This window comes from Theobroma umbraticum, unplaced genomic scaffold (assembly GCF_002168275.2).
Source record: "Theobroma umbraticum cultivar Fairchild unplaced genomic scaffold, ASM216827v3 scaffold_239.1, whole genome shotgun sequence".
Lineage (NCBI taxonomy): Eukaryota > Viridiplantae > Streptophyta > Magnoliopsida > Malvales > Malvaceae > Theobroma > Theobroma umbraticum.
In genome coordinates, this window is record NW_018397273.1 from 3,290,834 (window position 1) to 3,305,934 (window position 15,101).

Genomic DNA, 15,101 nt, shown 5'->3' on the forward strand with positions numbered 1-15,101 from the left:
AGAGAACGGCAAGTCCAAAAAAGGGTTGTTGAGGATAATCATTCATTAAGGGACTATGCTATTCCTCTAGTACAAGGTATCCCATCAAGCATCAAAAGGAAAACCATTTCAGCAAATAATTTCAAGATGAAGTCTACCATCATCACTATGATGTAAACATCAATCCAATTTGGGGTTCCTTCGAATGACAACCTAAACACTCACATATCTAATTTCTTATAGATGATGCCATTCAATTGAGATTATTTCCATTTTCATTAAGGGACAAAGTAAATATGTGGTTGAATTCATTACTGATGGACTCAATCACAACATGGGATGACCTTGCCCAAAAATTTCTTGGAAAATACTTCCCTATAGTGAAAAATTTCGAAATGAGGAATGATATCACTTTGTTCATATAGTTTGATGGTGAGTCGATATAGGAAGCTTGGGATAGATACAAAGACTTATTTAGGTGTTGCCCACATTATGGTATTTCGAAATGGCTTCTTGTTCAGATGTTTTATAATGGATTACACAACCAAGTTTAAGACACAATTGAGGCCACTGCAGGAGGAGCTGTTATGGGAAAGATTATCGATGAGGTATATGACCTATTGGAAGAGATGGCATCAAAAAATTATCAAAGGCAATTAGAATGATCTACAGATAAGAAAGTAACTAGAGTTCATGAGATTGATGCCATCAGGGCATAAGTTACATAAGTAGCTACTCTAACCAAAATGTTTGATTCTTTAGTACCAATCTTGTTCAAAGTCATTTTGTAATCTGTGAACTGGAGATGGACATGTCAATGACTAGTATCCAAGTAACAATGTGGAAATGGTTCAGTTCATTGAAAATAGATAACAAAATAACCCTTTCTCCAACACATACAATCCTAGATGGAGAAACCATCCAAACTTCTCATGGGGAAACAATTGAGGAGCATCAACTTGAAGACCAAACCTACCGCCTAGTTGTCAATAGTGAGCAAAAGCCTCCATTCTTGATAAAAGGCCTTCTGTGGAGGAGTTAATGATACAATTTATGGCTAAAATAGGCTCCCTCATCAATAGTCAGGCAGCATCATTGAGAAACCTTCAAACACAAGTTGGGTAGTTGGCAAGCACAATTACTAGTAGAGTTTAAGAGACATTGCCTAGTGACATTAAGAAAAATCCAAGAATAGAACGAAAAAAACAAGTGAAAGCCATCACATTGAGAAGTGGAAAAAAGATTGAGGGCAATACTAAACAAGCTGACCGAGTGGAGAATGAACCTCAAAATGAGACACGAATAGTTAGTCCTAATACGAGTAGCATAGAGAAGGAAACTACAGTCACACCACCACCTCCCTTTCCCCAGTGATTCAAAAAATAACAACAGAAAAATCAATTTAAAAAATTTATGGAGGTTTCGAGAAACTGCATATCAACATACCATTCACAGAGGCTTTAGAGTAGATGCCTTTGTACTTTAAGTTTTTGAAAAAGATAATGTTGAAAAAAAGATGACTGAGTGAGTTTGAAACAATGGCACTTACTGAGGAGTGCAATGTAATCATTTGGAACAAGCTTTTGCCTAAACTCAAGGATCCTTGTAGTTTTATAATATTGTGCACCATTGCAACATACTATTTTGCCATGGCATTGAGTGATCTAAGAGCTAGTATCAACTTGATGCCGTTATCTATTTACAAGAAACTAGGTTTAGGAGAAATCAAGCCCACCATACTAACTTTACAACTCGTAGACTGCACCATCACATATCCTCATGCCATTGTAGAAGATGCTTTAGTAAAAGTGGACAAGTTCATATTTCCAACTGACTTTGTGGTACTAGATATGGAAGAACACTAATGGAAGAGTTTGACATTGAAGAAAACATTGCTTGGGAGGCAAACAAAGTTTTGTTTTCTTAAGAAATTTTTGGTTATTCATTAATTATTTTTGTTAGTCCATCATTTTTAATTCTATTTTTCATATTACTATCTACAAACTTTTATTTTCTCTTTACAAGTAAATAATACTTATAATAATAATTATTTTATTCAAAAAAAAGGAAGTTGCCAATATCACAACGTTCGCACATCCTTTGGGTCCTATAGTGGAACTTGAAGCTGAGGCACTGTGGCACTACCAAAAGGCATTATAACACTCCACAAGCAAATTTTTTTTAGGCATGGACCTATTAAGGAGCCACGGTGCTATGTCAGGCCCATGGCCTTATATGAACCCCCTATTTCTCCCAATTTTAAAACCTAGGTAGCATTTTCTCCCATTTCTCTACCTTACTTGAAAATTTTCAGTCCCTTTTCACTTACCCATTACAAAATCTCTTCCACACACCAGTTATTTTGCATCAAACTTTAAGTTTAAGAGATTTTAGAGAAATTTTACTTTCTTAGAGGTATCTGAGTGTATAGTAAGATTAGTGTTATTCATATTATTGATGTAAAATACTTGAGCAACGTGTCAAAGGATCGAGCATATTATTGACATTTATGCTAAGTATTTTACTCCTAGACTTTGAAATTGATGTATAGTAAGATTAGTGTTATTCATATTATTGAAAAGTTGAATAGTTAGTATAAATTATTTTGTCTATGCTGATCAATGATTTGTAATGTATACTAATTATTTATGGTCAAAAGTGTTTGTTACGTGACTATTTAGATCATTATCATGGCAGTAAAGAAAAAGACATGTGAGTGGAATTGGGAATAGCTTTTTTGAAGTAAATTATTTTTGTTAAAGCCGAGAAACGCCACACTCAATCCCTACTGTAAAAAGTTTAAGTTCTGGAATGTGGCATTGATGTATGAAAAGGACTCTATCTTGACATCTATAGTATTATCGACACATGCCAATGGGAAAAATTTAGCTCCCAGCCAGAGGCTACGGGAATGGTTATTGATCAAGAATTCTACGCCAATGTTGCTGAACATGAAAAGAGGTGAGCCTTTGTTTGAGAACATCAGGTACCTTTTGATGCTCACACTATCAATCAATTTTATAATACACTTGACATTGGGAATGACGAGTATGGCTAATTCGTGAATGGAGAAGTCGATTTGGATGAAGTTTTAGGGTAAGTTAGAATTTTGGGTACTGAATGGGAAATGCATGAGGGTGTTCCAATTCTTTCAAAGCTAATGCCATGGATAGTGACTACAAAGTGCGGTATCATTTCTTTGTTGCAAAGATGCTTCTTGTAAAATACTTGAGCAACGTGTCAAAGGATCGAGCAATCCTTCTATATGCAATATTGATCAGGAAATCTATTGACATTGGGCAATTAATCTTCAACAATATTATCATGTCAGCCCTTCAGCACATGACGGATTGTGGTATCCATCTTTGATCACTGCCTTGTATTACTAAGCTGAAGTTGTTTGGTTGCTCAATGAAGAGCTATTACACCTGAAAATTCCATAGGATGGTGGGATCATCAACAAATTTAACATGCGAGAGCAAACCACTATTGGAGGAAGTTCATCTGTTACACCTTAGCCACCGTGGCATTTTCAAAATCTCTCCGTGCCTTAACAAATAGATTGGCTTGAGCATCATTTGGACCATCAAGCAAAGTGTCTCAAAGCCATTGAGGAGATGATGAGGGCATATGTCAAGCATGTTAGCATGGACATGGTTACCTTCCTTACACTGCCCGTTGATCCCACCCAGGATTGACTTATGATGATGATGATGATGTAAAGGAGGATAAGGATTGACTTCGTCTGCAAGTTTTGGGGAGTATGCTCTTTCTTTACTTTTAGGAACATTGGGGACAATGTCGACATTTAGTTTGAGGGGAGAGATTTTTATGTTTTCTTTTATTTATCGTATTTTTATTTAAACTAGTTCATTTGCATGTTAGGATTAGGAACGTGTTGAAATGTTAAGCTAGAGTTTGTGCACCAACAACAATTGATTTATCTATCCAAATGATGAAAACTAGTTACCTTGTTTTTTTTTCTTTTTACTCTTAACAATCATGAATATTGTTGTAGTATTTTGTGGAATTCTTATGCATAGCATCATCTTAGAATGTGATTTCCATATTTGAGCACTATGCTTCTTATATTGTTTTGTGCTGTACATTTAGAGAATGAATATGTGAGTGTGAATCTTTAAATTGGGTTTAGAATTTTAGAATTTGTTTGATCTTCCTTGAAGTGAAATTCTAGGTTACACTTAAGTTAGGAAATGACTTAAGCCATTTTTGGATCGATTGGGCCTTTTCAAGCTACCTTAGTCAAATTATATCCTTAGTACACTCCTTTGAGCCTAAATTTATCCTTTTCATTGTCAACGATAAATAAATTGAGCTAGCTTGTAAATAAATTTCCAATTCCATCACCCTCATTCCTAAGCATGTACATTGCTTTAGGACTTATATATATGGATAAAATGTGAAAAAATCATAAATGATGAGTTAAGAAAAATTCCAACCATGATGTGAAGCATTCATTCTACTAACATCCAAAAAAATAAGTTTAGGGGGATGTTGAATTCTGAATAAAAAAAGAGATTAATGCTTGATGAATGAAAAGTGAGAAGAAAGAAAATGGTGTACTTAGTGAAGGAAGATAGGCTATATAGATCATAGAATAATTATATGCTTAAGGTGAATTGAGCCTTAATATATCCCATATCATACCTTAACCTGACTCGAACATTATAAGATGAATAAAGTCCTAAGGATTCATAGCTAAATGATGGCCTATATTAGTGGAGAAGGAGGTGAAAGATAAACATATGAAATTCTAGCTTGTTGTGACTTGCATGAACATAATATTTGTTGAAGTGCATAATGTTCATCGTTAGAAACTTCACACACACACGTAGAGAAAGCAAATAAACTTAGCTTAATTCATGAAATTCTAGTTTATTTTCATGTTGAAAGTCCTATTTTAGGCCAATGCTGATTAGTTCTTGTTGTGGTAGCTTTTCAATTGCATAAAGTTCAATGATGATGAACTATGCAATGGAGACTAAGTGTAGATTTTCACTAAATATGTTATGGTAATTTAGACATAAATTGAGCTATAGAGATTTAATCAATGTGATTCTTGGACCATTGAAAAGTTGAGGGACAAATCTACAACTTTCAAGTTTACCATTGTGCTCAGATCAGCATTGAAGTATGAGACAATTACTTTGCAATATAAGGCAACACAACAACTTTGCACCAAGGCAACCTAAGTAATAGTGTTGCGACCTTGTACAGCTAAAGGTTGTAGCGCCCAAGGGTGCAACATGGCACCCATACAAAAACCCAAGAAACCAGTAAAAAAATATACAAGGTTAAAGCACCGCGGAGCCCTTGGTGCAAGGTCAAGGCACTTTGACGTGGACTATTAATGTGTAGCCAATCGAGAAATGAGTTTTTAGGGCTTTCTAGAGGTTATAAATGTAACACCCCCAGTTTTCAATGTAAATTAAGTTAATTGATGACATGTTACGTACACCAAGTGCTTGAGGATATATACGTAGATGAATGGGCAGTTAGAAAAATTTTGAGTAAAAATGTGATAATTCGTATAGCTTGAGGTATTGATCTAAGTTTGATGTTATGTTAGTGAATTTATGTGTATAGGATTAAGTTAAATGAATTATTTGAGCTGTAATATTAACAAGGAATGATTTTAGGGTGTTAAACTTGGATTTTTTGAAGATTTGGAAGCTTACGACTAGTTACATGTGAAAATATATTAATACATTCCCCCATATATCGATACATTCTTGGTAGTATGAACAATAAAAACCTCTAAAAGATTTTCTACTTATACATTCTTGAATGTATCAATACATTTGGCTAAAGATGAACATGTATTGATACACTGCCCCAATATATCAATACATTTAAAGTAGAAAGTACTCAAAGGAGTAAGTATCGATACATGGTTGGGCAATGAGCATTCTACCTGAAATGTATCGAGACATTTACTCAAAATTAAGGCAGATGTATCGATACATTGCCAAATGTATCGATACATCATTGAGGAAAGGTAAATACAAAAAGAGGTTCACGGGCATTTTGCCAATTTAACATAAACCCCCAAACTCTTTCTTTCTCTACCATCTTAAAACCCTAAGGCCCCAAATATATTTTTAGAGCTATTTGGAGAACTAGTAAAAAAATATAGAAGGTAGAAGCACCGCGGAGCCCCTGGTGCAAGATTGCGACGTTTTGATGTGGACTATTAATGTGTAGCCAATCGGGGAAATGAGTTTTTAGGAATTTCTAAAGGCTACAAATGTAACACCCTTAGTTTTCAGTGTAAATTAAGTTAATTAATGATATATTATGTACGTGAAGTGCTTGAGGATATATATGTAGACAAATGGGCAGTTAGGAAAATTTTGTGGAAATCTGTGATAATTCCCATAGTTTGAGGTTTTGATCTAAGTTTGATGTTATGTTTGTGAATTTATGTATATGGGATTAAGTTAAATGAATTATTTGAGTTGTGATATTAACAAGGACTGATTTTAGGGTGTTAAACTTAGATTTTTTGAAGATTTGGAAGCTTAAGACTACCTAAATGGGAAAATGTATAGATTCATTCCCTCATATATCAATACATTCTTGGCAGGATGAACAATAAAAACATCCAAAAGATTTTCTATCGATACATTCAAGAATGTATCGATAGATTTGGCTAAAGATGAACATGTATTGATACATTGCCCCAATGTATCAATACATTTAAAGCAGAAGGTACTAAGGGGAGTAAGTATCGATACGTGGTTGGGCAGTGAGCGTTCTACCTGAAATGTATCAAGACATTTATTCGAAATTAGGGCAGATGTATGGATACAATTCCAAATGTATCGATACATCATTGAGGAAATGCCAAAATAAAAAAAAAGTTCACAAGCATTTTGCCGGTTTAACATAAACCCCCAAACTCTTTCTCTCTCTACCATCTTAAAACCCTATGGCCCCAAATAGATTTTTAAAGCTATTTGGAGCAATTTGAGCTTGGGAAACACCTCTAGAGGTAAGATTAAACATTTTTACAGATAATTTCTCAATTTAATTGATTAGATTTTAAGAAATTTAGTTTTTCCAGCTTTGGTGAATCTTCCCTGATTTAGCTAGAATTTGGAGCCAAGATTCATGCAATCTAAGTTCTAAATCTATGGAAAAGTTAGCATTTTTTGAAAGCCAAGATTTAATTAACAATTGGATGTTTTGATGTGTTCTAAGGAAAAAACGAAGTAATTGGACACATTAGTGTGCTAGAGGATGATTGAAGGCTAAAGTTGAGCTCGGCAGTGGGATTACCTCTAATTTGTCACTATGAGTGGGTTTAGATTAAAATGCATTTAATGCATAACGCCTTGATGAAAGAGCTGCCATGGCATTAGAATGTGTGTATGTATATATTTGTTTATATATGATTACTTAAATGTAAGTGCATAGGCTAGAGAACTAAACTGTGGAATGGGTCTATGCATGTTATGATGTAAGCCACACGAGTGGTCTATATTGTGTATACCTAGATTAGGATGTCTAGAGGCCATGATGAACCTGAGAAATAGATTTCCCTAGGCAAAAAATATGTTAAGAGAATTTAACCCAATGATGCCTTGGAGATTTACAGGCACTGTTAGTTAAAATTCTGCTACACAAGTATACGTATCGAATAGACAATATATTAGCAAGTAGAGTATCGATCTCACAGGGAATTGATTTAAAAGTTTACTAAGTACTAAAATTATAGCGAATTAATTTTATCCAAACAATATCAAAATAATATCAAATAAAACTAAGTTAGCAAATTTAAACTACGAAAAATCAAAATAATAAATACTCAAATAAATATCAAATCAAACAAGCCTAGGATTACAATATCCCTCATACGTCATCTAAATCTTACCTCTCTTTCTTAACTTATTTCAATGTGTTGAATTGCTAACCTAGAGTCCTAAATTATTTATAAGGGTCTCCTGACTCATCTTATAAAAATATCTATTTTAACCAAAATACTATATCCGTATGTGAATTGAAATTAAAATAGATTCATTAAGTTCAGGCTCTAATCTGGTTACACATGGCCTATAGGTATATCCCTATCCTATACGCAAATCAAGTAATATGATCATATGCTATCCCAATTTTAGTCTACACTAAACTCCCTTTCCCAAGTTTGATTAGGTTCCTAAATCAATTTAATTGGTGGCCAAGCAATTAAAAGCATTAAGAACAAATTGGAATAAACTATTCAAATCCCATTAAAAATAAGCAAGAAAGAGATTAAAAATTTAGATTACATGTGAGTTCAATTGCAATTCAAGAAAAATAATTTAGCTCATAATATCTAATAAAGACAACATCCAAAGAAATTTAGCCATGAATCCAAGTCATAGAAAATAAGAAAAACACAAAGGTAAGAGAGAAAACTAATAGTTAGAGCTTTGTGATCTTGATTCTCCCTCCAATTCTCATGTTTTCTTACTTTTTTCTTAGCTTCAAATCTTCAGAATAGTTGCTTGCTGCCTCTTCCTCAAAATCTCTGAAAAAGGTCCCTTAAATAGGCTCCAAATAACTTAATTTCCAAAATCCTGTCAACTTCTTTTATTTTTGAAATGTCGCCCAGCACTGCAGCGCTTCTTCTCCAGTGCTGCAGCGCTGAGCTCTCTGGAAATTTCTATGTCTGTTTCCTTTCATCAACGCTGCAGCCTTGTTCTCCTAGTGATGTGGCAGTCTATCAACTTCAAACGTGAGTTTCACCCTGACATGTTCCGAACATGGCAAAGTAGTAAACATAAAAGTTTTATTCCTGCCTCTTAAATTTCCAATGGATCAATAATCACATCAATTGGACTTCTGGATTGAAAGATATGCTCCAAATACCGCATCATATTCAGTCCTTGCATATTGCTGCAGTGCTCTGAATTTGACAAATATTTTGACCATGATTCAATCAGAACTGGGTGAATTGCTAAAATTAAACGTTGTATTCATTGTTCTTAGAATTCTAATGGTCCAAGAATCACCTCATTTGGACCTTTTTAGAGTGAGATATGGTCAAAACACCTAAACATATGCGAATGGAGTCATCATCTGATTTTCATCAGATGCGCCTTTTTCATCAATTTCCTACAAAAGCCATAAGAGAAATTAGCAATCACTACCCTTAAAGTAATTTAAAATAAAATAATATAAAATTTAATTAAAATAACTTAAATTAATTACTTAACAAGTAATCAAAACTTAAAATAGAAAAACACTTAAAATGATAAAATTTGAACCTAAAATCTCAAAGATCTAGCTACTTAAGCCCCCAAAATGTGTCAAAATAACTCTATATATAGAGTTATCAGGCACTTAGAACCTAACTGAGTTTAAAGAGAATTAAGGTTTGGTAAATATGAATTGAGGTTCGATAAGGAAAATGTGAATGATAAAGGCATGATGGCCTTATTTATGGATTTGTGTTTCCATTCGAGAGATGAATTTTGGACGTTGATCTGATTTGTGAATGCGTGGAGTTCTGAATCCCTTGTGACTTTATGTGTGCCTATAGGGATGGTGGTAAGCAAGGACGTGGTACTAGTCTTGCCTATGTTTCTTGCCTACAATGCTTTGATGCCACCCGTTTGAGAATACTTCAATGATGTCGATTGTCAAGAGATTACTCTAGTCAATGATTTAATTCTTCATCAGCTTCTTCGTCGTTAGGTGTGATTTGTTATTCTCTTGTTGCTTCGATACACTCGTGATTTTTTTTTCACTAACAACATTACCCCAAGCGTGATTTGATACTCAACTGGTTGGCCATCGAGCATGATTTGACTATGTCTAAGGGAGGACCACTCATTGATTTGATTTACATATGACGTGAGATAGCCATGTAAAGGCTTAGATAAATATGATATGAATATGTTGTGTTACTCTGGCGACTAGAGTGTACCGTGGAGAATGATATGAATTACTTTGATAGGCTTCGAAAGTAAGCCTAATGATAAGTGTGACGATCTTTTGAGACATTGAGGATGATGATATGCCCTCACATTAGAGATTTCAGGGATGATGATATGGCCTATGTTTGGAGATGTTTGTCAAATTATGTGGTTGCACCGAGAGTGCAATATTTATTATGTGGTTATATAAATATGTGATTTTGTTTATTTGTACCACTCACTGAGTGTTATAATGCTCGCCCATTTGTATACCATGTGTATAAAATAGGCCACAAAGTTGTGTGGTCAAGTTCACCTTACAACAGGCTAAGTTTAGCATCCTGTAGGTCTCTGTTTTGATGTTTTCACATTGGTGAGTCCGTCACAAGCTTTTGCATATGGTTGGTTATGATGTATGTAGACACGATGTGCCATATGAACTTATGTTAGGGTTGTTATGTATGAACTCGTCTTGAATGGCCAACGTATGCCAGGGATAATATATTATACTTTGTTTTATTATGAACATTTAACTATGGAATCCCTTGGCTTTATGTACATGATTGTGAACTCTGAGGCTTGTTTAGATCTAATGGGCTTGCCTGCTGGGCTAGTGTATCGGTCATGGATCCCTGGGTTTAGGTCATGACAATAAATAGGACTTTTTCAACAGCTGAGAAAGGAGGTTCAGATAGACAATGAATGATAGATTTTGAGAGAAAAGAAAAAAGCCTCCGATAAGAGAAACAAGAAGAAATCAAAGGAATCAAGGATCAAGAATCGAAAAGGCTTTTATATTTCTTTACTCTTCATTTCCTTCTATTTACTTTGCTATAGAAATGATCTTTTCTCTTGATTTAATTATGCTTGCTGTAAAAAGAATGAACTAATTTTGTTTTCTATAGTTGTTTTTTCCTTAGTATTAATGGATGATGCATGGTTTATTCAATCCTGTACTTATTGCTTTTCATTGCTTGATCACCAATTGAAATGTCTTGCATTTTTAAATGGAACTCAATAGAGGGAGTTTAGAATAGACCGTTGTTTTGAATAGCCTTTGTTCGATATACTTCGAAATTAGGTGAGAGTTTCGTGTTTAGGATAAACATATACCTAAATACCTTAGGCAATAAAATTAGAACATTAATGTAATGAACTTTTTCTAATTAATTTGCATAGACATATGAGATTTATTTTGAAAGGTATGTGTGCTTGATCTTGATAGAGACATGTACATAATATGAATTCTAGTTAGCCATGTATTCCATTAATCTAAGTAAAGGAGAACAATTAATTCAAATGAAGTTTTAAGAAACACCATAATCCTAGGTCCTAAGTCAATATTCGTATTAGTAACATTATATTTTATTGTATTTACTTAATTGTGAGATCATTTTGTGTTAATCAATCTTTCAAAAATAGAGTACTTGGATAAGATATATTTTGTTATGAATTTAATACTTAGAATAAGTACAAATCTCTGTGGGAAATGATATTCAACTTACCCTTATATTACTTGTACGACCACGTATACTTGTTTGAATTAATTCGACAAACACAAGTCTTTCAGTAAGCTTACCAGTGTCTTACCACATTACCAACTAGGTAATCCATCAATAACATGGTCAACAAATTTTGCCGGCAACCTATCATTGACAGACAGATTCTGTTGTAAATTGCGTGCCATTTTACTATTCATGCATGCAGTTATTATTGACAGATTTCATTTGGTTGATATTTTCTATTGGTATTCCTCATAATGTTGTTTTGTTGGTAATCCTTGATAATTACTAATGGATTATTACCAATGGAATGGATTTCATTTATAAAACCAATTTTTTTTATAATGATGTGGCCAAAGTTACTTGCTAAAATATCAAGGAATCTTGAAAAACCAAAGCTCTAATCAATCTTAGAGCAAGGAAAGTCAATCCTATGATAGAACAAGCAAGAACGAACAAGAAAACTTAAAATATACATAGTCATAGTCAACCTTATAAATTCTATAGTTGACCTTATGGGAAAAGTGATGAAAAATTGTGAAGAAATGAAGCCATAGTTGACCCTGACAAAGCTGTAGTTGGCCCTAAAAACTCTAATGTCAAAAATACAAGCTTTCTGGAAGTAAATCAACTAGAGAACTTTTATACTTGACTATAGATGATTGTTAGGCACAAAATTCAAAAGGAAAATGGTTAGTTTCTTACTTTAATAACCTCAAATGGCTCTAAGACTTCTTCAACTATAAAAAGGACATTTAGAAGCATTTCCAAGTGAGGAAGAAAAAAGAAAAAGGGTCAAACTCTTGAAGATCATGGTATTGAAAAGAAAAGAGAGAAAACCAAGCAAAACCAAGTCTACTTGAGCTAAACCTTCTTTGTGCTCACACTCCGATCTTTGTATTCAACCTTTTTTTTCATTGTTAGGCATTTTTCCTCCATTGTACTAAATTAGCAAAATTTACCTTTTACAGGCACTCTTGTTGTTCTTGTAAAGGTTCTAACTTAGTATTGAAAAGTTAATGTTAGGGTTATCACTTCCTGTTAAAACGCAAGAATCTCTTTTGTAAATTGTGCAAGGGTTATTGCTTCCCTTTAAAAAGCAAGAATTTCTTTTGTGAATTGTATAAAGGTTGTCACTTAATTCTGTTAAAAGGCAAGAATCCTTTTAGTAGATAGGAAATTCCTTGGTGAGCTAAGGGAGTGGATGTAGGCATTTTAGAAAGACAAACTAGTATAAAATTCTTGTGTCTTGATTTACTTTTGTGCATTGTGATTTATTTTTGAAAACTTTTCCTAGAAAAATTATTTACTTTGTTTTTGACACAAGTAGGAAATTTATTTTGAAAAAGGTTTGAGTTTTACTTAGTGGCTTCATTTTTATTATAACTTTGTTTTGCTACATCTCATCTCAAGAAGATCCATTTTATAAATTGCTAGTATTTTTCATTTACATTTTGCTGGGATTTGATCTCATACTCAAACATGAAAATAATCAAGAAATTAAAAATATAATGCAATGGAAAAATAAACTAGTATTTAGTAAGGGAAACACTCAAATCCTACAAGATCAATGTTTGTGTTTTTCATGTAACTTCCAAATTAATTATGAATATTTATAAGTTTAATAGTTACATACCTTGCTCTAGATATTGTAATTAAGAGCCAATTAAATCCAAAAGGCTTGTGATAGAACAAAAACTCGAAAAGAGAATAAAATGGTCTAAAATCTTGCAACAAAAATTTTTGCTTCTTCACTTTTAGGATTTGTCAAATCTTCAGCCACCTAAGTGTTTGGCCTCTAATAATAATCCACATAGTGACAAAATAAGATCTTCTCAAAGTAAGGATTGTTTTTATTTGTGCTAGCAAGTTTTGTTTCTAAAATAAAGAAGACGAAAATTCTTGTTGAATCTTATTTTTGTAAGATAAAGATAACTATTTTTCTTTTTTCTTATTTATGAAATGGCTAAAAAGTGGATGGAGGCTTAGAGTTTTAGTTTGCTAATATATTTATATAGTCAAACTAAGTTGTAACCCTAAGTACAATAGTTGTATTTTAATTTAACTAAGTCTATGTGAACTTAATTAATTTCTTACTTTATTTTGGTCTTTTTCAAATAAGCCAACTTAAGTAATTATCCTTCTTCAATCCCAATCATGTCAATTAATGTGTGGGACCCATTATGCTTCTAACATGTTGGCAATAAATATAAATCCTAATCAAATATGAATTTGATAATTTATTTATATTTATAGATCATGAGCGGCATCTAGCAATACATCATGACCACTCAAATGTTAGAAAGTCAATTGGAAATTTGAGAAAGCCTTTCAGTGATAAGCCTGTTAGTGCAATACGGTCCTTCAACAAATATCTTGAATATGTCATTAAGCAAGGCTCGGTGTCTACTTATGATATTTCATATTAGTTCTCATAACTCTTGACTAGCCTTATCAATTTAGAAAACTAACTTTCCTCAAATTCATCATGCTTTGGTCAAAGACTTTATACAAGTTAGTCAAGAATTGAGAACAAGTGAGATACATCCCCTCATATCATTTGGGGAGATTAATCCTCTCTTGGTCACTCATTCACCTGGGCATGCTTCATGGCACACCCAAAAATACCTCATTTAGGCATATGGTCGCTTCCAAACCGTAAGGGTGAAATCAAAGTATGTCATTCCCTATACAAGATGACTAGATGTCTTAAGTATATATTCCTTGACCAATCCAATTGGCTCAAGAGCTTATACCAACACATTTTTCACATATTCATTTGCTTGTTTATTAAATCTTTTTCAACCATCACTATTTGTCAATTTCTTGTTGAAAAGATTTCTCGAACTATTCTTCTTAAGTTGTTTTCATTCGATCCACATTTGGAAAACATTTTTTTGATAGAGGATCAACTATAACTTCACTATAGTTAACTATATCTAGTTGATTTTTATTTTCAAAAATTTTTAGTATCTAATTCATTCCCTTTCTTGGATATTCACTCTTTGAGCTAATATGTCTAACACCTATTATGAGCTAATTCAAAAACATAAGTTCTTGTGGAAACAGTTGTAACTATTGTTCTTGTTGCCAACTTCAAGGTTACCTCCTCTTCATTTAGCCTATAAGTTTCCTTGAACCCCTGTAACATATTGCAAATGGTGTTGGAATGATCTCTGCATCAAATTGAGATTAGGTAAGGCCTGGTTCCAATCATGCAATGATATCGTTCATATTGAATGATTAAATCTTTTCCTTCATTAATAAGACATCAATTATAATAGGTTATAAGTTTAATTGGATGAAGTCCATGACATTAATATGTCTTGCAAGGGAATTGTAATGTGTTGCAATTATGTGATCCCTAAGCATCAAAGCATAATCTCTAAATAGTTCCTAATCATTTTATTATTGAGATGAAGCATCAATAATGCTCAATGATTAACACATGTTATGTTCCTTACTCGTCAAGTAAGCAACTGGTCTCATAGGTTGAAGTATGGAAATCCTTGAAACTAGGACGTGGGTGCTTGCTTAAGAGAATAAGTTCATTGAGCAGGACTCGACATAAGCAGTGCATTTGGTATTTCACTCTAGTGTCTATGCATTACTTTTTATGTGACATGTGTAAATACTCCTTAGACTTGAGACACCAGGTTGTCTTACTTATGGAGTGCTATGGTTTGATTTCATCCTT

The 15,101-nt window shown here is 33.3% G+C and overlaps 1 non-coding gene across 1 annotated transcript; it reads right to left on the reverse strand.

Moving 5' to 3' along the window:
- Nucleotides 1-371: 371 nt before the first annotated feature.
- LOC149526452 (small nucleolar RNA R71) lies at nt 372-478 on the reverse strand. Its single transcript, XR_016351999.1, has one exon. It is a non-coding gene; the product is annotated as a small nucleolar RNA R71 (small nucleolar RNA).
- Between the last annotated feature and the right edge of the window lie 14,623 nt (nt 479-15,101).